Source organism: Ceratotherium simum, chromosome 21 (genome assembly GCF_057802395.1).
Source record: "Ceratotherium simum simum isolate JZ-2026a chromosome 21, ASM5780239v1, whole genome shotgun sequence".
NCBI lineage: Eukaryota > Metazoa > Chordata > Mammalia > Perissodactyla > Rhinocerotidae > Ceratotherium > Ceratotherium simum.
The window spans coordinates 11,799,663-11,827,045 of NC_141920.1; the positions used below are offsets into that span (position 1 = coordinate 11,799,663).

Consider the following 27,383-nt stretch of genomic DNA (forward strand, 5'->3'; position numbering starts at 1 on the left):
GTGTGGGGGGTTTCATTCCCTCAGGTCCCGGGGCCGAGGGCGACGGCCCCCAGGCCTCCCCTCTTGGCCCACCACCGTCTTGCCTATGCTCAAGGCTCCTGCCTCCTCTTCCCTTTGCCCACAGAGGAGCGGCAGGGAGAGGGGAGGCCGGGACAGCAGCCTCCACACTGCCACACGCAGGCGCCGGATTCCAGAACCTTCACAGACAGACGCAGTGGAGGATGCTGGGCCTGCGCTGTGGGACTCGAGCTGCCCTGAGCCACAGGCTCACCCGTTCCACTTCCTTCCTGTTGGGGCTGGAAGTGAACACACAGCACCCTTCTCTGCTCCTACTGAGTCATTTATTTTGGAAAGGAGCAAAAAAGGAAGCGTGGCCCCCGGGCCCACGGGCGTTGTTCTGCCGTGCTGAGCCCCCCGGGGGAGTGCCGCCTCCTGGGGCAGCCCCGCAGCTCCTCGGGACGTGGCCCCGGGAGCCGGGTGTCTGGATAACCGAGGGCCACCTGCGCCGCCAGCAGAGGAGGAAGTGGGCGAGGGTGACAGACCGGCCGAGGGGAGCCCTGAGGATGAGCTTTTATTTGAACAGCTTTCTTGAGCTGTAATTCACACGCCATCCCATTACCCATTTAAAGGGCCCGAGTCAATGGTCTTGAGTATATTCACAGAGTGGTGTGACCATCCCCACGATCGGTTTTACGGTTTTACGTCCCAAATACCCCAAACCCATTAGTAGTCACTTCCCGTCTCCGCTGACCCCGGCCCCTGGCAACCGCTGATCTACTTTCTGTGTCTGTAGATTTGCCCGTTCTGGACGTTTCATATAAGTGGAATCATATAATATACGGCCTTTTACGTCTGGTTTCTTTCACTTACAATGTTTTCAAGGTTCATTCGCGTTGTCGCATGAATCAGTATTTCACCCCTTTTTATTGCTAAATACTGTTCCATCGTACAGCTACACCACATCTGTTGATCCACCCCTCAGTCCATGGACATCTGGGTTGTTTCCACTTTTTGGCTCTTCTGAAGAACGCTGCCACGGGGGCTGGCCTGGTAGTGTAGTGGTTAAGTTCTCGCATTCGGCTTCAGTGGCCCGGGGTTCGTGGGTTCGGATCCCAGGTGCGGACCTACTCACTGCTCATCAAACCATGCTGAGGCAGTGTCCCACATAGAAGAACTAGAAGGACCTACAACTAGGACATACAACTGTGTACTGGGGGCTTTGGGGAGAGAAAAGAAAAAAAGAGGAAGATTGGCAACAGATGTTAGCTCAGGGCCAGTCTTCCTCAAACAAAAAAAACAATGCTGCCGTGAACATTCACATGTGGGTCTTGTGTGGACACAGGTGTTCAGTCCTCTTGGGGTGTCCACCCAGGAGTGGAATCGCTGGGTCATATGGTCTCTCTGTGTTTAACCTTTCGGGGAGCTGCCAGACTGTTTCCCCAAGCGGCCGTGTCACTTTACAATCCACCCGCAGTGTGTGGGTTCCAACTCCTCCACGTCCTCGCCACACACGTTACCGTCCACCTTTCTCGATCACAGCCATCCTGGAAGGTGTGAGGTGGTAGGCCAATGTTTTTTCTTACTTAGTCAGAAACATTTAAAAGATGGGAGAATTGATATAAAAATCTGGATTTGTGACTTGTCTTGAGGACAATGGCTTTCTGGCAGGACTGGGGCGGGTTCCCCACAGAAGCTGAGTCACGGCCGCCCTCCAGGTCCACACAGTCCTCGTCCAGCCTCCTCCCGCGTTGAAAGGACCACGGGCTCTGCCAGCCGGGTCTGATCACTCATCTGAGCCCAGCCGAGGTTTGCACGACTATGAACCTTCACCGTTGGTCTTTCTGGAATCCTCTCCCCTCTGGCCGACCAGGAGGTGAACTGTGAATGCGTTCTAACTCACCGTGTTCCACACGACGCGTTGTATCCTCACGATGGTCCCGGAAGGATTCATCCTCCCTATCTCCAGAGGAGGAAACTGAGGCTTCAGAGGAGAGGGGACAGGGCCTGCACGGGGTCACGCTCTGGTGAGAGAGAGTCAGGGCTGGGATTCGGGGCCAGCGGTCTGACCCCACAGCCCTGTGTCCCCGTGATGCCACGAGGCCCCTCGAGGTCCTCTGGCCTCTCTGCTCACATCCTAACATCCTAGCTCTGCAGGGGGAGGCCCTGGGTTAGGATCTCTTTCTTGAAAGAATTGTATTTGAGCAAAAAAGCCTAGAAAGGCCACATTGCTCCCACCTCAGAATCTCACAGGCACACGCAGCCTCGATTCCACGGGTTCAAATCCTCGACTGACCGAGTCCTCACTGGACTGCGGCTCCAGGGGGCAGGACCTGGCCTGTTCACGTCCACGTCCCCTGTGCAAAGCACCTGCTGACACACAGCGTCTGCTACAGAAACATCCAGTCCACGAACGAATGAACTGATGACACTTTTTTTTGAGGAAGGTTGGCCCTGAGCTAACATGCGTGCCCATCTTCCTCTATTTTGTATGTGGGACGCCGCCCCAGCGTGGCCTGATAAGTGATGTGCAGGTCCGTGCCCAGGATTTGAACCTGCAAACCTCGGGCTGCCGAAGCGGAGCACGGGAACTTAACTGCTACACCACCTGGCCGGCCCCTGATGACACGTTTTAAAATAGAATTTCCAATGTTTTTCTTCCTAACTTTTTTTGTGTACAAAGGTGCTTTGTTAAATGTCTGACTAACCGTGGTTGAATTTCTATACCAGACGCTTGGGTTCACATGGTGGCCCCTTCACTTGTTAGCTGTTACTCATCCTCTCGGGGCCTCGTGGTCATGGTGTAGAATACGGGATGAGCGTGGCACCCACCTCGAGGTTAGTATGTGTCAGCGCTCAGGGCGCTGTTAGAACTGGTGGCTGTTGTCACCATCCTCATCCTCATCCTCATCACCATCATCACCATCCTCATCAGGCCAGGGGCTTCAGGACCAAGGTGGATGGAGGTGCTATCTCACGGTGACTCAGGTTCCGGGCTGCATCATGGAGGGTTCACAGGAAGGGTCACGGTGTTCCCTGAGAAATGACAAGGAACCAACAGGCTGATGAGCGAGAGGGGAAGTGGATGAGTGGTGGTTAGCGTGAACTGGAAAACGCACACTCGCCTGAGTTGCACAATCCATCCGGTGACTGCGAGGCCCTCGGGTTCCCTGGGGAGCCAGGTACGTGTCCTGGGGACCAGGGTGACAGCGAGGCCCTGGGGTTCCCTGGGGAGCCGGGTACGGGTCCTGGGGGCCAGGAGGGTGCTCAGGGCACAGAGTGGAGGTGCTGGGGCAGGAGGATACCCATGGCCTCGAGCTGGAGGCCCCCCTCCCCCCGACTTGGTGACACTGTGGGGTCTTTGGAAGGAGGAGGCATGAACGCTAACTCGGCTGTCTCTGGCTCAATGCCGGGTGTCCAGCCTCCCGCCTTCCTGGGGCCCCTCCCCTTTCACTTTCAAGGAGAAAGGCTCTTCCCTCTCGGGATGGGGACCCTGGCGCCTCCCCCTCCCCTCGGGAGATTCTCAGGGGCTCGCTCTTCTCGTCACAGCTTCTTTTGCTGCTCTGGCTGAATCCTTGATTTCCACCCCAGCCTCACCTCTTGAGGCTGCCAGTCTCATTCTGCGCGTCAGGCCAAGTTCCTTCATCCCTCTCATCAAGTAATAACAACGATGGCAGTAATAATAGTAGCTGACATTTGTTGAGAACTTACCATGTGCTGGCATTATTACTTTACAAGAAATAACCCGTTTAATCCTCATAACACTCTATGAAATGGGTGGCCCCATTACCACCCCTGGTTCACAGAGTGGGAAACCGAGGCCCAGAGATGCAGAGTCTGAACTTTACCGAGGAGCCGGCAGGTGCTCTCCTGGGAGTACATCTCCAGGCTGCAGCATATGTCTGGCAGCCAGAAGAGGACCCGGGCATCCCACCCCCACAGCAGTGAAAGTGAGTCCCTCGGCATCACTCAGAAGGCGGGTGGGAAATGTCAAGGGCAATTTGGAAGCAACAATGTATCCGTGGGATTTGGCTCAGTGGTCTAATGCTCTCGGCTGTAAGGAATAAAAACCCAATCTAAAGAGGCTTTAAAAATCAGGAAACTTATTGTCTCACACACTGCTGGAAGTGATGAGGAATCGGGGATTGGCTAGTTCAGCAGCTTAGTGACATCAGCAAGGACCCAGGTCCTGGGACTCAGTTGCCCTCCAACTGTCTCTCCTCTTTGGCTCAAGATGGCTGCCACTGCTCCAAACATCATGATCTCTCCCCAACAACTCTAGAGAGAGAAGAGCCTGTTTCTTTTATTCCCTTTATCTAAGAACTTTCATATATAAAACATTTTTTAATGTCGGTATCATTGGGAACTCCATGTAATGTTGTTTTATAAACGCTCTTTTTTTATTGTAGTGAGAGCATTTAACATGAGATCTATCCTTTTAAAAAATTTTTAAGTGTATGATAAAATATTTTTAACTATAGACATGATGTTCTAGAAGTTCTAGAAGTTCAACTCTAGAACTTAATTCATCTTGTGTAACTAAAACTTTATACCCATTGAACAGTAACGCCTCATTTCCCCTGCCCCCCGCCCCTGGCAACCACCCTACTCCCTGCCTCTATGAGTTTCACTATTCTAGATACTTCATGTAAGTGGAATCTTGCAGTATTTGTCCTTCTGTGACTGGCTTATTTCACTCAGCATAATGATCCAGCTTCTGGGTATTTATCCAAAAGAATTGAAATCAAGATCTTGAAGAGATAACTGCACTCCCATGTTCATTGCAGCGTTATTCACAATAGCCAAGATGTGGAAACAACCTAAATGCCCATCGACAGATGAATGGATTAAAAAAAATGTGGTATTCACATACAGTGGATTATTAGTCAGCCTTAAAAAGGAAGGAAATCCCACATTATGCTAAGTGAAATAAACCCCTGTCTCTTTTGAAGAGCAGGGAGACCTTTCCCAGAAGCCCCCGGCAGATTTCCCAGCAGGCTCATCGCGCTCTGCGTGCAGCCTAGACCGACCACTGGCAAGGACCCGTATCAGCACCTCTGCCTCGTGCTGTCTGGACCCTCTGCACGGCCTCTGCGTCTGTGCGTTTCTGACTGATTCTCCCCCTTCCTCATAAATTCTGTACGCTCCCCACGTTCCCCCAGTAAATTCCCTCCTGCTTAAGTTAGCCAGATCTGCCTCTCACTGAGACACTCGAATTTCCAAAAGGCCATCCTCGGCCCAGTCATCACCACGTCATGGTTGCTCGTGTGCATTGAGCACTATCTGCTAGGCCCCGTGCAACGCACTTTCCTTACACCAGAGGACCCCAACGAGGGTGGTTTTGCCCCGCAGGGGACAGTCAGCAGCGTCAGAGGACACCACGACTCCGGGCAGGGAGTGCCGCTCACATCTATTGGGTAGGGAAGCAAGGGACGCTGCTAAACCTCCCTGCGGTGCCCAGGACGGCCCCACAGCAGCAACGGTCTGCCCCAGACACCAGGAGCACGGGGTTGAGAAAGCCTCTCCTGACCGTTTCTGGAGGAAGGCCTCCTGGCCGGGGGCTTCACAGAGCACGTCCAGTCCAGAGTGCCCTTCACATCCAGGCTGAAAATCCTTGCCTCACGCTGTCGGCCAGAGGGTGATCGAGAAGCTCCCCTGCAGGCCCGGCCTTAGCCCTCAGGAGATTGAGCCCATTTCACTTCCTTAGGTTTGTCTATTTGCCTCCGGCCTTGTTCCAAAAGTTGCTCAAGGCAGCTGGAACGAGCGATCAATACTCATGTTATCCCCGAGTGAGGAAAGAAACAAACCTCAGCCCCATGGATAGATACTCAGAGCAGTTCTCACGAGGGAATTTCACACCGGGCCGTGCTCGGAGGGATGGGCAGTGAGGTGGCAAGAGGGCTCAAGTACCTGTCAGGAATTCTTGTAGCTGCCAGCAATGGAAATGCAACCCAAAGTGGGTTTTAAAAGAGAGAAGGAGAGAGAAAAGTTTACTGGCTTATATGACCGAGAAGTTCAGGGCTACGTCTGCTTCAGGCAACAGCTGGATCCAGGAGCACCAACGATGTTTTCAGGACGTGGGTTGTCTCCGTCTCTTGGCTCTGTTTGCCCTGTGTCGGCTGTACTCTCAGGCGGGTTTTGCCCTCGTGGTGGCACAGTGACCACAGCTGCTCCAGGCTGACATCCCACTGGCTCAGCCACCTCAAGGCAACGACATCTTTTATTCCACAGAATTGGGTTCTGTTGGCTTTGATTGGATCGCATGCCCATCCTGAATCAACTGATGAAGCCAGGGGCCTGGGAAGTTCTGACTGGCCGGACCCGGCTCATGAGTCTACCGCAGGGGACGGGGTCAGCTCACCTGATCCACGCAGACCAAGGGGGTGGCAACCCTGCAGGGGAAAATCAGAGTGTATTCTCCAGAAGAATGGGGGGGTGGGCACTGGGGGCCCCGGAGCTCTGCACATGCAGCATCTCCGACAGTTAGTTCACCCACCAAATCCCACAGGGACCTGCTCCGAGCCTGGCTTCAAGCGCAGAATGAACCTGGCACCTTCCGCCCTCTGGGCGGAGGAAAGATATAAATCAGGGTAATTCAAGGCGCCATGTGATATGTCCTGGGAGAAAGAAACAAACAAAAGGCCACAGACATTAGAGGGAGGCCTTTAAACTCACCCGTGCGGTGAGGTGCGAAAGGGCACCAGGCTCGCAGGAGCGGCCTGAGCAAGGCTGCGGAGCTGGGACAGGACAGGGTGTGTTTGAGGGACCAAGGGTCATCCTCTTGCTTGGCCACGTTGGGGAGGAGGCTGCAGAGGTCAGGGCACATCATGCAGGACCAGGCTAACCCAGCCCAGGTGTTTGGACTTGATCTAGTGGCAGCGGGGAGCCATCAGTGGTTCTAGAGCAGAGCAGGCACAGGATCTAGAGTTGTGCTTTCTGAAGATGAACTGGACAGGTGTGGAAGAGGAAGGGCTGGAACAGGGGGAGCTGGGAGGACAATTGGGCAGCTGTCACAATTGTCCTGGGGCAGGTGCTGGCCGTCTGAACCGGGACAAAGGCCGTGGGGAGGTGGCAGGCAGTGGCTTTCCTGTTCACCTGCCTCCAAAACACCTCAGCTCAGCGTGTCCTGAGCTGAGCACAGCACCTGCTCCTTCCCCACATCCCTTCACAGCAAATGGTCCTACAGCCTCCCAGTTACGCGACCAGGGACGCCAGAGTCGTTCTCCTCTCTTCCCCCATGACCCCCAGCAGGCAATGCTGTGGCTCCCACTGTCACAATACACCCCGAATGCCACTTCTCACGCCCGCCCCTCCGGGCCAGGTGGCTCCTCCTTGGTCCCTGCCCCCGCCCTCGCTGCCCGTCCCGGTCACTCTCCCCAGAGCGGCCAGCGGGTCCTCTAAGCAGACAAGGCCCCTTCTGTGACATGAATTAAAAAGGCGGTTCTTGCTCTGTCCTGCTCGGAGCCCTCCAGTGGGTCTTTATCCACAGAGGAGGGAATCCAGAATTCCTGGCCTGGAGGCCCTGCGCCATCTGACCCCTGAGTCCTTTGACCTCACCTCCCGGACTCGCTCCTCGCTCACTCAACTCCTGCCACACTGGCCTCCTCACCGCCTGCAAACAGGTCAAGCCACTCCCTCCTGGAGGCCCTTTCATTGTCCCCTGGGGGTGAGGCACACAGTAGATGCTCAATAAATGTGGGGTGCGTGGAGGGCTGGGAGACAGAGGCCTGGACCCCAGCAGTGGCGCGAGGAGAGGGTGGGGGCCCTGGGTGAATACCAAGGTTGTCCAGTCACCCTGGACAGAGCCCCGGCGCCCTGGCTGGTCCCTGAGGAAGGCCCCTGGCCACCCCAGCCCCTCCCCCACGTCTACTGCACACGTCCGGGCAGGGCTGGGAGTCGAGCGAGGGAGGAAGGAAGTGAGGGGACAGAGGAAGCACGCTCTCTGCCTGGCCCGATCCCCCTCCCAGCTCCCGGCCCTCCTCGGGGAGCCAGGGACACGGGGTGCCAAGGGGAGCCAGGCCGATGACCAGGCTGCAGGGGGCTGGATTTGTCCCCACCCAACAGCACACAGGGTTCTGTGTGCTGTTGTCAACAGGGGACGGGGATCCTGGGCAGTGGGGGTGGTCAGGCCCCAACACTGGGGAATCTCCTCAGAGAGCGGAGACCGTTAGAGCCGCTGGATGAGCCATGGCGAGGTGGGGAAACTGAGTCACTGCTCCTCGCAGGGGCCTGACCCCACCAGCACGCAGCACCTGTGGGAGCCAGCCTGTCCTCGAGCCACAGAGACAGACGGGAGCGACCGGCCCAGCGAGGGCTGAGCAGGCCCACAAGGCCGGAACCGCGTGCAGAAGCGACGGGGCCCTGACTCGCCCGCGCTGACCCGCCCTGGGCCAGCCCCGCTGCCCGCCCGGCAAGCCAGCAATGGTCGCCACGCCCACGTCCGCGGGCTGCGTGCCGGCCGTGTGCCGGTGTTTTACACGGAGTACCTGTTTCTCTCATTCAGCAAGAATTCACTGAGCGCCGACCACGTGCAGGACACTCTTCCAGACACTAATAGTGAGCGAAACACCAGCACTTCCTGCTTTCGTGGAAGTGACACTAGCGCCACCACAAATAAATATAACGTGCAGTGTGTTCAGAGGGGTAAGTGTTGTGGAGGAAGATACAGCGGAGGGGATCCCGGGGGTAGGATTTTCAGTGGCACACCTCAGAGGTGTTATCATTGTCCCCATTTTGCAGATGAGGGAACTGGGCACAGAGAGGCTGCGTGACGTGCACAAGGTCACACAGCTAAGTGGCGGAGATAGGATTTGAACCCAAGCCCTCCGGCTCCAGGGCCCTGGTTCCTGAGTGGACGAGGACACCAGGTCTCTGTCTTCAGCACAGGCCCCCCCACACCTCGGGACAGGGAGGACTCAGGGAGGCGCAGGCAGCCACGGTGAGGAGGGTGAGAGCTGGCTTCGCAAGGGACCAGCTCCCAGACTTCCAGCCTCGGAAGTCACGTCTCCTCCCTGGGCCTCAGTTTCCATGTCTGCAAAATGGGGAGCTGCGATTCCTGCCTGGAGTGGGCGCCTCTGAGGTCCTGGCTGTGGCACTGCCTTGTGAGACCGGCCGTGGTGACCCCTGACAGCGTTCACGCCTGTCCCCATCCATCCTCCACCCACGGCCAGAGGCGGCTCCAGGAGACGCAGTCGACCCGCTCCCGACGCAAACCCTCCGACGGCCGCACCTCGCTCAGATGGAGTTCCCACTCCACGCCCGGCCCACGGGGGCCCTGACGTCCTGTCTCCTCACTCACTCTGCTGTGGCCGCCCTGGGCTCCTGGCAGCCCCTGCGCATCCCCCAGCCCGGCCCCGCCTCCCTGCCTGGCCGGCCCCCCGCCTGAAACCCCTTCCTCGCGGGTCGGCAACAGGCAGAACTCGGCCCTCACCCCAAAGCCGGGGCTCTGCTGTCCCCTTGCTGTCAAGATGCCCCACAGACAGAGCCGGATGGAGACGGAGACACAGACAGGGGCGGGCGAGGGCGGCTCATGAACACACTAGAGCAAGCGACCCGAGGTACACGGAGACGGAGACACACACAGAGGTGGATACACAAACAGCCGCAGGTACACCCAGGGAGACACACGCAGGCAGACACAATAGATGCCAAAAGCCACAAGCTGGCTCAGATGTACCGCCACACTGAGTGTGCAAGACGTGCGTGGGCACACTCAGAGACAGTGTCAGACACACACACCCCTCTGTACACACACACACACTCTAGCGTCTCACACGTACATGTGCGCACACACTCCAGCATCACACACACACATGAGCACACACACACTCCAGCATCATGCACACATGCGCGCACACACACACACTCCAGCATCGCGCACACACTGCAGCATCACGCACACACTCCAGCATCATGCACACACGTGCACACACACACACTCCAGCATCACACACACACGTGTGCACACATACACTCCAGCATCACGCACACATGTGCACACACACACTCCAGCATCACACACACACGTGCACACACACACCGCCCTCAGGCGCCCGGAACAGCCCAGTGCCAAGTGTCCCGGGCCAGGCCCGCCCGCAGCCAGCACTGGCGGGAAGGCGTCCCGGGGAACAATGCCCCCCCACCTGCGCAGACACAGGAGCCATTGTCAGCCGGGCGCACACCACGGGCCGCCTCTCAGCAGACTCCTGGCAGCTGTGCCTGCACCTGGGGGCAGGAGGCTGGCGGCTCCCCAGGCCCACCTGCTCCCACCCACCCACCTGGGACCCTCCTCTTCCAGAGCCTCCTGCCTGGTCCTGCAGCCCCCCGGGGGCTTAACCCCTGGCCCGCCTTCCCTCCCTGACTCCTGGGGTCTGATGAACTCTCCCCAGGGGGCAGCCGGGGGGCAGGGCTGGGTGGTCAAAAGTGTGGAACGTAGACCCAAACACACACGCTGTGTGACCTTGGGCAAGTCACTTTGCCTCTCTGAGCCTCAGTTTCCTCATCTACAAAATGGGATAATGCTACCGGCTACCTCACAGGGTTGGGGGGATGATAAGCTGAGTCAGAGCATACACAACGCCAAGGCGGCGGGTGAGCCGGAGATCCGGGAGGCCTGGGCTCCAGCACCAGCCCTGCTGCCCCCTTGTCACGAGGCCCTGCACATCTGACAACCCCTCTCTGTACCGCGGCCTTCTCACCGTGGATGCGGGGATAACCATTGTCCCTCCCTCCGAGGATGTCCATTCTGTGAAACCCTCATACCCGGCTCAGAATGGGTCTGGCACACAGTAGGCTCTCAATCACTGCTGGCCGTGACCATTGTCTTACATGGACTGGGGCTTGCTTACTCATTTATTCCCTCTCTTCATTCATTCGACCAGTATTTTCTGTGTACCTACTATGCGCCATGACTGGTGCTAAGTCTCTCACCCAGAAGTTGCTTCGTTCCCTAGGCCACAGAGGGCCCCTGATAGATGTTTGTTGACTGACTGAATGAGAGAAGGCAATTCAGAGACCATCATCACCTCCAGGTGCCCCAAGGACATGGGCTAAGAGTGGTCAGGTGGCCTGGGTCCACCTCTCAGGCTGTGACGTCCGAGCAGGCTCCCTACTCCACGAGCAGGGCCGTGCTGAGGACAGAGCAGGGACAGAAAGAGGGAAAGGGCCGCTCAGCTAGCAACTACAATGCGGGGCTGCCCTGCCAGCAGCACCCCGATCCTTTCAGGACCCGCTCCTTCCCGTCCTTAGGTCTCTGCTCAGATGGAACCTCCCTGTCCCCACGGCCCCTCTGATCAGCTCCATCAGAAACCTCCCCGCACCCCCGACTTCCGGTGATGTACTTCTTGGCTCGTCCGGGCTGTCATCTCCCCCAAACCAGGGCTTCTCGAGCTCCTGACTTCCAGGGCCAGGCCTCTCTCTGCTGGGAGGCTGGCCTGTGCACTTCAGCGTCAGTTCAGCAGCCCCCCGGCTGCCACCAACCAGATGTAGTGGTGTCCCCTCCCCCGCCCAGTTGTGACGCCACAAATACCTCCAAACACTGCCCAGTGTCCCCGGGGGATGAAACAGTGCCCAACTGAGAACTGCCGCTGAGGTCATGAGCTCCAGGAGGGCCGGAATCTTTACGTCCGGTTTCCTGCTGTACGCCCCAGTGCACCCAGCAAGCATTCAATGCATACTTGTCGAGTGAATCTTCAACAGATGAATCCCGTGGACACGTGCTGCTCTGCTTCCCTAGGATGATTTTCCACCCCTTTGCCTGGTGAACTCCTACTCACCCTTCAAGACCCTAGGAGGCAACGTAGATGAGGAAAGTAGGCTAAGCAGGGACCAGGCTGCAGAGGAGAGTACCTACTGTGTGCCACTCTGCAAGGGACACCCAGAACCCACTCCGGCTTTTCTAGGCCCTGCAGGAATGTGGCCACAGCATAGCCAGATCTTCCCACTTTTCAAGAAAAGCCAGAGAAATCGATTTTATGTGAAATCTCCTGGTTTTCAAATGTTGGCAACTAATTCACATTTTTAAAAAATACTTCAAGGGCCAAACCAAACATATTCCTGGCCTGGATTTGGCCTGTGGGCAGCTGGTCAGCAAGGTCCGCTATTGGGGGCGTACTGGGTATGGTCACCTGCATGCCAGCCTGTGATCGTGCGAGAACGCAGTTCCTCCTGGAGTCTCACTTGCATCCCCTTTGCTGCAGCAGCTGTGGGCAGGGTCCTCACACAGCTGAGGCCACTCCGATGGGCAGAGGCAAACCCCCAGCTCCAGGCGAGACCCATGGGCAACTGCCCAGCCCACCCGGGACCAGCCGTAGGCCCAGCTCAGCCCAGGGCCGGGGTGGAGGGGCGGGCGGAGGGTCTCATCCCCGGCCCTTGAGAGGTTAGCCTGTGGCTCCAAGACTCCCACACGCTGGGCCCGGGGAGACCAGCACTCGTGCTAGGGCTGTTCACCCCCAGACTCCTCCGCTCTCTAAGAAGTAAAAACAGGGAAACCAAGGCAGGGCTGGGCCTCCGGGGAACCTTGGCTTGCAGTCTCTTGGGCAGGCTCCGAGGGAGCCAAGAGGCGGACTTCTCTGGAAAGTCCCTCTTCTTTGGGAACTGGCTGGGTGCCGGGGACAGAGGACAGCCAGGGTCTCCTAGTCTCCAAGGCTCCAGCCTCATCTAGCAGCTCCTCAAGCGTCTGCTCTTCCCGGGACAGAACTTTCCAGAAACTGAAAATTGGAAAAGCCCCTCTCTGGGAACCCCGGGCCCCTGGGTGGGAGCTGTGGGACTGCAGGGCTGGGGTATGAACCCCCGTCCCAAGCCCCGGTGTTGGCTGGAGACCCTCCAAGGCAGAGCCAGCTCCTCCCACCCGCTACCCCACCCACGGCCCTCTCAAGGGTCTGAAGGGCCCCCCCAGCCATTTCCCTCAGCCAGACCCAGGCCCAGCTCACATCAGACACTGCCACCATCATCCAGGAGCCGAGAGTCCCACAGACCAGACTTCAAAGCCTCCCCCCCGCTGTGCTACCTGAGGCCGCTCGCTTGGGCTCTCTGGTCTTGGTTCTGCAGCTGTAAAAGGCATCTTTCTGTCACAGGAAGTCAATGAGCACACGGCACATGGTTGATGCTGGGAAGGGAGAAAAAGAAGAAACGTGTAGTGAGCACGTACTCTGCACTGGAACTGAGCCATCTACACACATCACTCCTCATCCTCACCACACAGCCCTGCACGGGTTCAGTCAATAAACATTTGGTAAGCACTCACTATGTGCCAGGCTCTGAAGATTTGATGGAGAATAACATAAACCTGAACTCTGCCTCCTTGGAGCTTATTGTCTGGAGGGTGGGGAGTGATAAGCTCCCAAAATTATAAAGTCAAGTAGTGGGAAAAAATTAATGCAGGATAAAGGGATAAAGAATAATGAGGGGCAATTTAAAAGAGGTCAGAGCAGGCATCCTGGGGGCATTTAGACAGAGACCCAAATAGGGTGAGGAGGGGTATCTGGGGGAGGGATGCTGCAGGCAGAGGAACAGCAAGTGCAAAGGCCCTGAGGCAGGGGTGTATTTAGCATGTTGGTGGAACAATAGGGAGCCCATTGTGGCTGGAGAGGACGGAATGAGAGAGAATGAGAATGAGAGGAGATGAGGTTGTAAGGGAAGCAGAAGGGCAGATCCTGGAAGGCCTGGCAGGCCATGGGAAGGACTTTATTTTTTCTGCCAAGTGAGGTGGGAGCCACGTGAGGATTTTGAGCAGAGGAGGGTCATGACCTGACTTCCTATTACTATCCCTGTCTTAGAGACGAGGAAATTGAGGCTCAGAGAGGGGAATCACTTGCCCACGGTCACACAGCCAGTGAATGGCAGAGTGGAATTTGAAACCACATCTGTGTGGCTCCCAGAGTCTTTCCATTTCCTCAGCTGCCTCTGCTTCTGGTTGAGTCAGGAGAAGTGGGGAGACGGGGAACCTCTTAGAGCTGCTCTTCGCAGCCTCCTGCCTCTGCCTGACACCATGTCTCCTCCCCACTCGTGCCTTCCCCCTCGCCCTCGGCTGTCCGACAGCGGCCCGGGCCTGGCTGAGCTCCCACGTTTCAGACCGTCCCCTCCCACGTGCAGGCTGGATTTTCAGTGATGGACGAAAGGGGCCATTCAAAGGATCGCAGCAGTAATGGAATGGTGACGGGCAGCTGTGGCTCTGCCTCTTATTGGCAGAGTGGCCAGGGCAAGTCCCTGGCCTCCGAAGTCGTGCTGGCTTCAAGGACAACCACTTTCTTTTTCTTGTAAAAGGAAGAGAAATTGTCAGCCTTTGGTTTCACTCTGAGCTTGTCGATGTCTTTCCAGTAACTGAAGAGCCAGGGGTTGGGCTGCTGCCCGGAGGCCGCCTGTGGAGACCTTGGGGGCTGTGGTTGCTGCCACCTGGCCCCCCTTGCATCACCCTCCTCTCCGCACCCCACCGCCCCCCGCCTCCTCCAATAATTGCGGTATCTGGTTTCCCTTCAACACCAAATGCGAAACTCTCCGGGAGGTGAGGCAGAAGGGGATGTGTGCGCCTCTCTGACTGTGGTTGAATGAAGGTATTCTTAGGCGCCTGCTTGTGAGGGTGGTGAACTTCTGGTGCTAAAAGCAGAATTGCTTTTCAGTAAATGTTATTACTCAAAAGGAAGTTGTCCCCACCACCGCCACCTCGAGCCACTTCCAACTGCCACACTGCCAGGCCCAAGGCGGGAGAAGCTCTCTCCGTGGCTCCCAGGGACCCCACCAAGCCCCCAGGGGAAGCTCTGGCTGTCCTGGCTGACCCTGGGCCGCTGAAGCTGAAGTCCGCATGCCCGCAGCCCGCCCGGGGCACCGCAGCTCAGGGCACCCGCGTCTGCTGACTCAGCGTTTCGGTCTCAGGGTGAGCAGTCCCGGCTGGGCCCAGCTGGAGCCGAGGGTGGGGGCCGGGGCCCGGGGGAGAGCTGCCAGTTGACCCTTTTCTCGAGAACTGTTGTCCATCTTGGCAACTCATCTCTCTTAATCCCCGTTTCCTCTTCTCTAAAATGGGGAGGGGAGATGATACCCGAATATAAAGAGCTAAGCATAGTCATGGGCCAGAGTAGACACTTAACAAATGGTGAGGTTAATATTCACAGTGAAAATGACCCTGGATTTAAGTCAGACAGGGGGCGCAGATCCCAGCTCCCCCATCTACTCGTTGCACGACCGTGGAGAAGTCCATGCACCTCTCTGAGCCTCGGTTTTCTCCTGTACAAAGTAAGGATAATCATAACACCCATGGCACAAGATTGTTGGGTTGGAGCACGTCAATCGTCAGCACACAGTAGGTACGCAGGAAGCGTTGGTTCCACTCCTTCTGCTTGCTGCCGTAGAGGGGCTAGCCCCTGGGCTGTTGCTCCACCTGAGCGGCCCCAGAAATCAGCAGTGTTCATCACTGGGAAAGGGCCATGAGAGAACGCACCGGGGCCGGAGGGCAGACGAGAACCACCCAGGCCACCCTCAATGCAGCCCGTTTGGCACACACTCCCCTATGAGAACGGAGTCAAAACAAACCACAGGATGGCGGGTCCCCGTCCCACCCCAGAGCTGTCGGAGGAGGGCTGGAGGTCTGCTCCTCCGCTGGCCACAGCCTGAGGAGTAACGATTACACTTACTGAGCACACCTGCGCATGCGCACTGTGTGTGTGTGTGTGTGTGTTTCGAGGATCACCTCATCAAGCCTTGGCAGCAACACCTCGAGGTAGGGCCTCTCGGTGCTCACCCACTTGCAGGCGTGGAAACCGAGGCTCAGGTAGGTGAGAGGTCTTGTCGGCTGAGATTTGAACACAGGCTGTCCCCTTGTCAAGCCACACAGTTAACCACCGCACGACATCCAATGTTTGAGATTCTGATGGTGCCTCCATGTTACCAAAGATACAATTATATTCAGAAGTCTGGGTATAAAAAAATTGTATTCGTATTCTTTTTTTTTTTTTTCTGGTGAGGAAGATTAGCCTTGTGTCTGTTGCCAATCCTCACCTTTTTGCTGAGGGAGATTGGCCCTGGGCTAACTTCTGTGCCCATCTTCCTCTACTTTTTATGTGGGACGCCTGCCACAGCATGGCTTGATGAGCAGTGCGTAGGTCTGCTCCCGGGATCCGAACCTGCGAACTCCACTGCCAAAGCGGAGCGCGTGCACTTAACCACTACACCACCGGGCCGACCCTTGTATTTGTATTCTTTATTACATTTCTTATTTTGAGATTATTGCAGGTTCACATGCAGTTATAAGACATAAACAGAGAGAGCCCATGTATCGTTGACCCAGTTTCCCCCAGTGATAACATCTTTCAAAACTACAGCACAGCATCACAGCCAGGATGCTGACGCTCATACAAGGTGCACAACATTTTCATCACCACAAGGATTCATCACCTTGCCCTTTCACAGCCAAACCCGTTTCCCGTCCCCAACTCTGTCCTTGACTCTGGCAAGCACCCATCTGTTCTCCGTTTCTGTACAGTCACACACTGCATAACGACATTGCCATTAACGACAGACTGCACAAGCGACGGTGGTCCCGTAAGATAAGTACCATGTAGCCAGGTGTGTAGCAGGCTATAGCATCTAGGTTTGTGCAAGTGCACTCTATGATGTTCGCACAACGACGCATTTCTCGGAATATGTCCCTGTCGTTAAGTGATGCATGACTGTAACTATGTGAGTTCATGGATGTCATATAGACAGAATCACATGCCATATAACCCTTTGGGATTGACCTTTTGTGCTCAGCATAATTCCTGAAAGATTCATCCAAATTGCTGCATGTATCAATATTTTGTTCCTTTTTATTGCTGAGGAGCATTCCACGGTATGGATGCGCCAGTGTCTTAAGTATTCACTGTTGAAGGGCATCTGAGTGGTTTTTGCCTATTATGAATCCAAACTATGAACACTTGTGTACAGGTTTTTGTGTGAACATGAGTTTTCATTTCTACGTCCAGGAGTGCAGCTGCTGGGCCATATGGTAGTTTTTAAGAAATTGCCTAACTGTTTTCCAGAACGCTGTACCATTTTACATTCCCACCAGGAATGCATGAGTGATCCCGTGTCTCCGATCCTCGCCAGCGTTTTGGGTTTTAGTCATTCGGATAGGTGTAGTTACAGCTCATTGTGGTCTCGATTTGCATTTCCCCAACGGCTAATGACGTTGAAGGCCTTTTCATGGGCTTTTTTGCATCTGTGTATCCTCTTTAATGAAATGTCTGTTCCTGGCTTTGTTCATTTTCCAATTGGATTTTTTTTAATTGCTGAGTTGTGAGAGCTCTTGCTACATTCTAGATACTAGTCCTTTGTTGGATCTTTGGTTTGAGGATATTTTCTCCCAGTCTGTAGCTTGTCTTTTTATCCTCTTAACAGGGCCTTCCACAGAGCAAAAGGTTTTAAATCTGATGAGGTATAATTTATCAATTTTTCCTCTTCTGAATCGTGCTATCGGTGTTCAAGACTAATACTTCTTTGCCTAGCCTTACATCTGAAGATTCATTTTCTCTACTTTTTTTTAAATAGATGTTTTATAGTTTTATGTTTTACATGTTAGTCCATGATCCATTTTGAGTTAATTTTTGTATAAAGTGTAAGGTTTGGGTCAAGGTTCTTTTTTTTTTTTTTTGTCTATGGAGGTCCAATTGAGAAAGTAGCCTTCTTCCATTGAATTGCTTTTACACCTTTGTCAAAAAATGGTGGGTCTACTTGTGGGTTCCCTATTCAGTTCCGTTCATCTGCGTGTCTGTCTCTCTGCCAGTACCACAGTTTTGATTCCTCTAGCTGTGTAGTAAACCTTAACACTGGCTTGAATTATTCCTTCCACTTTGTAGAAAATTGTATATCGTATTTTAATTCACTGATAAGTGGGGTGGCAAAGCTCTGTTCCTCAACTTGTTCATTTAAAAAGAGAATACCAAAGCAGAGATGTCATGCTCCTCCTCCTCTAGGGTATAGAGTTACAGAAAAGTAGCCACCCAGCCAGAGGACTACATTTCCCAGTTGCCTTTGTATCTGGGTGGAACCGTGTGACTGGTTCTGGCCAATGGGATGTGAAGGGCAATGTTGTGTATACGTGTCACTCTGGGTTGATGGGTGCCTTCTCCACCATCTCTCCTCTCTCCGGCTGGATGTTGACCCCAAGGTGACCTTGGAAGCTACCTGCTGAAGACGACAGAGCCCCCACCAGTCAGGATACCTGAGTGACTGTGTGAAGCAGAATTTCTTCTCCCTGTGGCCCCCCCCAACGACCAAAAGCATCTGTATTTATAAGTGAAATGCTATAACTCTGTTAAATTTAAAAAGTTAACATAAGAAATACAACTTATAAAATGTCCATCCATGTACAATTTTAACCCATTTCATACATCCCTGGCATATTCACAGTTTGGGAAATATATATTCCAACCCTGTGTTTGAAATTAGTCCACACTCCTCCTTCTACAACTAGAAAAACAGAGGCCCAGAGAGGGAAGGGATTTGCCCAAGGTCACACAGCAAATCTAGGGCTGAGCTCAAGTCATTCCACTAGTTAAGTATAACTGATTTCCATGAACCTTTGATTCCTTCCTTTAAAGCACGGACAAGTCTGAGCCTGTGTCATCCCACACTCCAAGTGGACGATTATAAAAACAAATCATAATTAATAATTCCTCATGAGGCAGGTCAGAGAGCTTCCGGGGCAGGGTGGCGCCTCTGAGCACTGGTTTTGGGGAGAAGTAATTTTAAGACTTCCTGCCTTTCACGGGGGTTGAGAGGTGATTTAAAATAAGCCTAATAAACACGGCTCACGCAGCTGTGACCCATGGAATGGAGCTCTCGCCTCCAGAAGCCGCCCAGCCTTTATGTGGGTTTGTCTGTACGCTGAGGTTAAAGACAAAAAAAGACTGTGAGGGATTTATGGAGAAAAACAACATCAACAACAATTCCTGGTGGAACTGAGTGGGCCCATTCCTTGCGGCTGCTGAACTGAGTAGGTCAAAAGGCACCAGAAAGGGCAAGTGTGGAGGCGGCAGGAGGGGGCGGGTGGGGCCTCCGGTGTCAGACCGCAGAGCCCGGTACAAGCCTGCCATGCTGCCAGACGGCTGAGTCCTCAGCCACTGACTCCGCCACTCTGTGCCTCAGTTTCCCCATCTGTGAAATGGGGCTAATAAAAGTACCCACCACCGAGGGCTATTTGAGACTAAAGTGAGGCAATGCATGCGAAGTTCTCAGCCCAGTGCCTGGCGCACAGTAGCCCTCAACTCACAATTGCCCTTGTAACAGCATCACCGGATAAATTACCCGTCGGGATGAAGAATTGAGATCACTGTGCTCCCATGCTCCATGGTTCTCAGCCTGGGCTACACATTTCTAAATACTGGTTCCTGAGCCCCACCCCAGAGATCCTGCCGCAGTGGCCTCGGGGCTGGGGGCACCCGTTACCAGGTGATCCGGGTGGACAGGTTTGAGAACCCCCACCTGTGGGACAGCAGTCTCATGGTGGATCTGAGTAAATTTACATTATACTGCAATAAAATGTGGGTCCGCTTTTTTCCCTTTTTTCACTCAGTGCTGTTTGTTTTTAAGCTCTAGCCATGTGGCTGCATGTATGTCTAGTTCATTGCTTCTAATTTCTAATTTCTGCATCCTCCGCATCTCTCAGCCCCTCCCCCGGCACTGACTCCAGGTTGGCCCCTGACACGTGTCTTATTTGCCTCCTTCCCTGTCTCGCTCACCCACCCTGTCACGGGTGCTCCCTGGATCACTTCCCAAATACACTCCTTGCCCTTGAATTCTGTCTCCGGGTCTGTTTCTGGGAGACTTCAGCCCGAGACAGCATCCTCAGTGGAGGAGACAGCACTGGCAGAGGCAGAGGCAGGAGAGCACGCGGTATGTGCAGAGAATCACCAAGAGCTCGGTGCACAGCGTGAAATTGAGAGAGGAGGCTGAAGACGCCAGAGACACAGGCAGGGAGCAGCCCCGCGGCCTCCACGGCCACACCGAGGTCCCAGGCCCGTGTTCCCTGCTCGGGCTGTGGGACCTGGGCTCCAGAGCAGGCAGGGAAATGAGCCCGTTGCTCAGATTCCTGAAGGACGTTCTGGTGAGGTTGGCAGGCCTGAGGGTGCCAAGTTCTCCAGTCGTTGCTTCCACGACCCACTGGCCTTGGGGTTTATTTGAATGAGATCCACCTCTGGCCTGGACAGGGCAGGAGGAGACTGGCAGAAGGCCGCTGTCTTTGGCTGGCCGAGACAGTCCGGCCGGGTAACGGCTGCTCACCCAGTCTGGCTTCCAAGGGAGGCTCCACCCCAGAAAGCAGAGCGCCCCCATCCCACAGTCTCCACTCCTGGACGCCCCTGAGTGCTCAGCAGTGCCTGCCCGAGATTCCGCTCCTCCACACCCCTCTCCTGCCCAGTGCCCACCGCGGGGGGCAAGCAGACGTCTGGAACTCCAGACGAGACGCAGGCGGAGAGGCGGCGACGATCCCCCCGAGCTCGGGGAGGCTGCGGAGATGCCCGCGCCTGTCTGGGCCTCGGTCTGCCGCTCTGTCTAATGGGCCTGGGCTCCCCGGCGGGACCGCAGGACTGGGAGGGAGAATCCCGCAATATCTGAGTCAGGCCCAGCCAAGCCTCCGACTTTACAGAGCAGGAAAACCGAGACCCCGAGAGCGAAAGAGGCCTATCCAGGCTCATCCGGCAGGAAAGTGTCCGGGAAGGACTGTGGGTTTTATGCTGAGTGTCATCAGGGACACAGGGGACGGGGGACGTGTTATTCCTGAGCCACGCTGCCTGGTCCACACCCTGCCTTCCCGCCCCTGCTGAGTGACCCTGGGCACGCTAATTAGTCTCCCTGGGCCTCAGTTTCCTCCTCCGTGCAGTGGGGATTGTGATGGCACCATCCTCACGGTACCGCTGTGAGCACTAAGTGAGGGCCCCTTCATGCACCTCTCGCCCTGTGGGGACGACACCGGGGGACAAGAAGGAACAGAGTCCCAGGCCGACGGTAGAGAGCCCCGGGCCAGCTTCACCTTACAGCTCCCCCCACCTTCAAAACCACAGCCTGCTCTGGGAGACTCCGGGGTCCGCCCAGGTGGGAATCGTCTCTGTGCCTAGGCCACGGTGCCCCGACACACTCCCATCATGTACAGCTCCACTGTGGACCACAGGAGACCCCAGACCCAGCGTGACAGGTCAAGCCTCAGTTAAGTTGCAGCAAAGTTAAGCTGCTGACTTGCCAGCAACTTCCCGCCCTGGGCTGCAGAGGGGCCAGGCAGGGAGGGAGAACAAAGGCCTTTGTCTGCCCAGCCTCAGAGGAGGACGAGAAACAGCGACTCCTGCCTGATCCTGTGGAAGCCCCCAGAGCTGCCTGCTCGGGCTTGAAGCCAGAGGAAGCAAGTCAGAACAGCCAAGTGGGGGATCCAGAGCCCAGGGGTGGGAAGTGATGCTGGGAGAAATGTCCATCCATTCTTCCGTCTGCCCGTCCATTCATCCATCCATCATCCATCCATCCACCCACCCACCCACTCATCCATCCATCCATCCATCCATCCACCTACCCATCCATTCATCACCCATCTATCTATCCATCCATCCATCCATCCATTCCACAAGCATATATTGAGCATTATAGGGAGCCAGACCCTGGGTTGGGCACTGGGGAAACAGCTGTGAATAAAGTCCCTGCCCTCAAGGGGCTGATATGCTAGGCAGAGAGTTGGACAATAAACAACTATATAAATATCTAATACAATGTCAGAGGGTGGGGAGTTCTGGGCAGAAAAATAAATCAAGATAGGAAGAGTGAATGCAGGGCTACTATCGATGGAGTGGTCAACGAAGGCAAGAAAGAAATGATGGGCCAGATCTGATGGGAGAACAGTAAGTGCAAAGGCCCTGAGGCAGGATTGAGATTAGCATGTTGGAGCAACAGCCTAGAGGCCAGTCAAGTCATTGTGAAGGGAGGGAAGGGGGCTGGGAATCAGGGAGTAAAGCTGGGAGCGCCCTGGGAGCAGGCAGACCCAGCACAGGCTCCAGCTCTGCATAGTCAGGGAATGGTTCCTTTCCCTCTCCAGACCTCAGTTCCCACTTGCATAATGAAGGCCTGGGGGGGATTGTCCTTTCCTATCTGGGGCTCTGTTATTTCAAAAAGATGACCTTGCTCCAGCCTCGGGATCGAGAGGAGCAGGGTCTAGACTGCCGGGTGAAGAACGCAGGCTCTGGAGTCAAGCTATTTCATCTCTCCGACACTCAGTGTTCCCAGTCATGAAATGGGACTAACAATACCCCCCACAGGGCTCTTAGCAGGCGTCGATGGGATGGTGAGGGAAGGCGTCTATTCTGGGTGCCTCCCTAGCGGCTGTTCTATTATCTTCAGGTGAGACAGTGATGGTAGAGTCTGCCAACCCTCCAACTCGGAGGTGAAGAGCGTGAAGACCAGATGCCCCTCTGCCGTGCTGCTGGCCTTGGCTGGCGGGCCGGGGCCGGCACAAGCCTGGGGCTGGGTGTCCACTGCTTGGTCCTAATGATAAAGGGCTTGCTGGAGAGTGGTCTGGATAGAGCCCTGGGGCCGCTCAGAGCCCTCCACCCTGGACGAGCTTAACCCACTGATTTTGTGTCTCTGGAGAACCCTGGCTGACACAGTAACTTAGAGGATCAATCTATTAAAAGTACTTTGGGAAAAAAGGATAATCAATCTGGTAGACAAAAAGAGTGAAGACGTGAGCAGGCAATTTGCAAAAGGAGATTCCAAATGACCCAGGAACATGCAAAGGAGATTAACATCACTGATCATCAGGGAAATGAGAAGGAAAACCATAAAGCGATACCACTGTACACACACCAGGATGGCCAAAACGAGAACAATGGAAAATACCAAGAGTCGATGAGGAGGTGGGGCATCCACCTGGAACTCTGATACGTGACCAGTGTGAGCGCAAAACGGTGCGGAGACTTCGGAAAACTCTGGCGATTTCTAATAAAGTGGGGCATGCACTTAGCATATGACCCAGCAACAAGTCTGTACTCAACAGTAATGCACGCAGTTGTTCACCAACAGACATGTACAAGGATGTTCACAGCAGCCCTGTTCATAAACAGCCCCGAACTAGAAAGTACCCACGTGCCCGTCAGTAGGGGAGGGAATGAATGGACAAGTCACATTCAGACAATGCAGTATTGCCCAGCAATGAGCATGAATGATCTGCAACCACATGGAAGGATCTTGAAGACATTAACATGAAGAGAAATGGCCAGACACAAACACCTACGGTTTTATTCCATTTATGTAAAGTACTAGAAACAGACACACTACCCTTGGTTGCGCTCAGGCAAGTCGTGACTAGAAGAGGGCACAAGGGGAGCTTCTGGGGGACTGGAATCTCCTGTCTCTTGATGTGGGGGCTGGCTACACAGGTGTGCTCACTTACGAAGATTCGTCAAGTTATCACTTATGACCTGTGCGTTTTTCTGTCTGTATGCTATACTTCAGCGAAAAGTTCAAATTACAGTAGGGAATCTGGGGAGCCCGGGAGGGTTGGAGAACCAGGTTTCAAGGTCGGGAGGGCTGGTGCCCCAAATCACACCACAGAACTGGGTCGGGTAAGACATCTCTGCTGCCACCTCCCGTCCCTGCTTCCAAGTCTGGGTGGGCGTGTCTGATTGGTGGAGCCTGGGTCATGTGACCACCTCCTAGCTGCAAGGGAGGCTGGGAAGAGTGAGCATCTAGCAGGTGTGCAGTGTCAGTGGTGTGGGTGGGCAGGCTCTGCCTCAAAAGATGGGGAGTCCCCCGACCACTGCAAAGGTTTTAACCCATCCCGAATCAATGGATATTCACGCTGCTTCCAGTGACCTCTTGGCAAGTACTCCTCGTGCCCGTGCATGGATGTTTCTCTAAGGAAGACACCAAACAATGGAACTGCTGAGCTCTATAAAATACGAATTTGCAGCTTTACTGGGTACTCTAAAATTGTCTTCCTGAGGCTGTTCCAATTTACACTCCCACCAGCGGTATCTGAGTGTGGCCATTTCCCCACAGTCTCCTTAACACTTTACATTATCAATCTTTTATTTTTGTCAACCCAAGGAGTAGAAAGTGCTATCTAATCGTTTTTTTAATTTGCATTTGCCTGATTAGCAGCAAGGTCAAACATCTTGCATGTTTATTTGCCATATGTATTTCATTTTTTATAAATTGCCTGTTCCTGTCCACTACCCCATTATTCTAGTGGGTTAGGGTTTTTCTTATTATTATTCTGCAGAGATTCTTTGTATATTATGGAAATAAATCATTTGTCTACAATTTATGTTGCAAATATTTTTACCCAGATTGTCATTTGTCTTTTAACTTTGGAGTGACCATGTGCTGTTCCCCCAAGCTCATGGCTTTTCTGAGGCTGAGAACAGACACTGAGGGGAAGGGGTGGGGATGAAGAGGAAAGGGGATCTTTCTGACCTTACCCCGTTTTGTTCCCACTAGCCCCGAGGACATTTTGTAATCTCTGTACCGGTCATCCTTTCATTTCCCTGTTCTTGTCACCAAAAGGAAACAGTAGTAGAGCCCCAGCCATAGGACTTCTTAACTTTCACTTTATGATTTTTTTTTCAAGAAGGTTACAGAACTTGGTGTGGAGAAGAGTAATTCCCAGGGCCCTTAGTACTCTCAATGTCCCTGGTGGGAGTCAGGCTGAGTGCCCCTCACGGGGGTCATTCATTTACTGACCTTGTGAATAAAGGAATTTGATTAATTCTAGGAATTTGCAAATTCCTTCAGAAGCTGTCAATAGTGGACAAATAGGGAAATGGTGTATGGGGCATGTGGTAAGCAAATGGCCTGGAGGTGAAACTCGGCAATGGTTGCAATTATCCTTAAAAATCCTTTATGGACTCATAAGAAGACATGAGAACATGGTCTAATGAATACAAATACAAGTATAATGCACAAACTCAGGGGTCGGCCAACTACAGCCCTTGGGCCAAATCCGGCCCTCCACCTGTTTTTTGTAAATAAAGTTTTATTGGCACACAGCCACACCCGTTAATTTCATATTGTCTGTGGCTCCTTTCCAGCTACCACAGCGGAGTGGAGCAGTTGCAACAGAGACCATACCGTAGCCCACAAAGCCTAGAATATTTCTAATCTGGTATCTTTACAGAAAAAGTTTACTGACCCCCTGAACTAAGTAATAAAAAACACAGAATTTAAATTTTAATTATTATGAATAATTTTATAATATTTTTAGATATATAAAATAGAGAGATGAAAAATATGATTTAAAAGAAATGTTTGGCCAGCCATGTATGGCTGGGTCTTTCTAAGTTAAATTCATGGAGGGTGCATTCCACTGCAATAACATGGTTAAGAGTAGGTCTTTGGGTCCAGAAATCTATAAAAAAAAAATTCTGCTGCCTCCTAGCTGAGTAATCTTTATTACTCAGTTACTTTATGCCTCTCAAACTCAATTTTCTCATCTGTAAAATGGGGGTGATGATACTACCAAGCTCATAGTGTTGTGTGAGTATTTAGTGAGTAAATACAGATAAAGAAGACTCTTAGAACAGTGCCTGGCACATAGTGAGTGCTATATAATTATTCGCTGCTATTTTCGTCATTGCTGCACACAGACAGATTGGGGTCGTGGCTGTGCTATGTCCCAGCTGTGTGGCAGGAGCACACGGCTCCCCCTCCCTGAGCCGCAGTCTCCCCCTCCGTACCTGGGATCATCATGGTTCCGTCACCTGGAGTGGCTGTAAGGGTTGTGCTTAGCCCAGTGTCTGACACACAGTAGGCATTCAACACACGCTAGATGTTATTGCCACTGCTCCAATCCTTCTGACTTCCTTTCTGACCCCAGAGCCTCCGCACTGTCTGGAACTCAGCCCTCCTCCCACTGTGCAGGGCAGGTCACGACTCTGGCCCGCTGTGTACCAGCACTGACTGTTTCCACCCAGCGGTTGTTTATTTAACTGTCCTCTTAAGTAACTCCCCAGCCACCAAAGGGCTGTTTACAAACCCCACAATTAGCCTTCCTGGAACAACAAATAAACAGAAACCTAATTAGGAGTGTTTCTCCTGGCTCAAGGCACAGAGATCTGAAGGCTTGAGCATGGCAGCCATCAGTTAAATAAACATTTGAGGGATGTATGGATGAATGGATGTGTAGATGGATAGACAGATGTGTGGATGAATGGGTGGGTGGGTGGATGGATGGACAAATGTATGGGTGGATGGATGGATAGACGATGTTTAAACTGATGGGTATATAGACGAAAGGAAGGACAAATAGATAGAAAGTGAAAGAGGTAGAAAAATGGACAGGTGGATGAATAGAAGGATAGGTGGATGGGCATGTGGGTGGATGGGTTGAGGGGTAGACGGAAGGGAGAGAGAGAATAACGGACGGACGGGTGGTGGATGAGTGGGTGGGTAGATGGATGGATAGATGGATAGATGAATGAATGGGTGGGTGGATGGATGGATGGATAAACGAGTGGAAGGATGGGTGGGTAGGTAGATAAGTGGGTGGGTAGATGGATGGATGGATGGATAGATGAATGAATGGGTGGATGGATGGATGGATGGATAAACAAGTGGGGGGAGGGTGGGTAGGCGGATGAGTGGGTGGGTGGATGGATAGAGGAATGATTGGGCGGGTGGAGGTCAGTGGAATGCTGGAGGGAGAGGAGAATGTGAACTGAAGTTCCAGTCTCTCCGGACATCTGGGTCCTGTCCTGTTCTTCACTGAGATGCTATGTCACCACTCAGTAGAGGGGACTCTGGCCTTGTGGTGTCAGAGCAATCCTGGGTTGAACTGAGCCTCTGCCATATCCTGGCTCTGTGACCTTGGGCAAATCCTGTTACTCTGGACCCTAGTCTCCTCCTCTGTGAAATGGGTGCTGGTAACTGTTCCCACTTCATAGGTGGCTGGGGAGGTTAATGGGTTAAGTCCCAGGCCACGGTCACTGCTCTGTATGTGTCAATGCTCTTTCAGCGACTGTCGGTGGATTGCCCAGACCCTGCCTTCTGAGGATTCACCTCGATGGAGGGACTGAGGACCAGCCTGTGCTGGAGGCAGGGCCCCCCCAAGGAGGCCTATACTCCTCTCAGGAAAGGGGCAGAACCCTGAGACAGACCCCAGGAATCTCTCCCCAGCTGACTGGGTTCCAGCCTCAGGGGCTCCACCAGGTTCTCCAGGTCTGGGGGTGAGAATGGCAGCTTGACATCCAGACCAGGTTCAAATCCCTCTTCTCCTACCCACCAGCTGGTAACATGGGCGAGTTACTAACCTCTCTTAGCCTTGGGAAACCAAAGCCCACACCTCATGGGATTATTGTGAGGACTGAATGAGCCAAGCCAATAAGCCTGGCACATGGTAAGCATGGCTAGTTACTATTAATATTGCACAGTCGTCGCATTTGTTG

The 27,383-nt window shown here is 53.8% G+C and overlaps 2 long non-coding RNA genes across 2 annotated transcripts; one reads left to right on the forward strand and one right to left on the reverse strand.

Moving 5' to 3' along the window:
* Positions 1–1,213: 1,213 nt before the first annotated feature.
* Positions 1,214–25,879, reverse strand: LOC147914190 (uncharacterized). Its single transcript, XR_015555556.1, has 4 exons — positions 25,677–25,879; positions 13,004–13,102; positions 2,830–3,033; positions 1,214–2,021 (listed from the first exon to the last, which is right to left on the reverse strand). It is a non-coding gene; the product is annotated as an uncharacterized LOC147914190 (long non-coding RNA).
* LOC147914191 (uncharacterized) lies at positions 14,053–19,523 on the forward strand. The gene is made up of 2 exons (XR_015555555.1): positions 14,053–14,866; positions 18,134–19,523. It is a non-coding gene; the product is annotated as an uncharacterized LOC147914191 (long non-coding RNA).
* Positions 25,880–27,383: the final 1,504 nt, after the last annotated feature.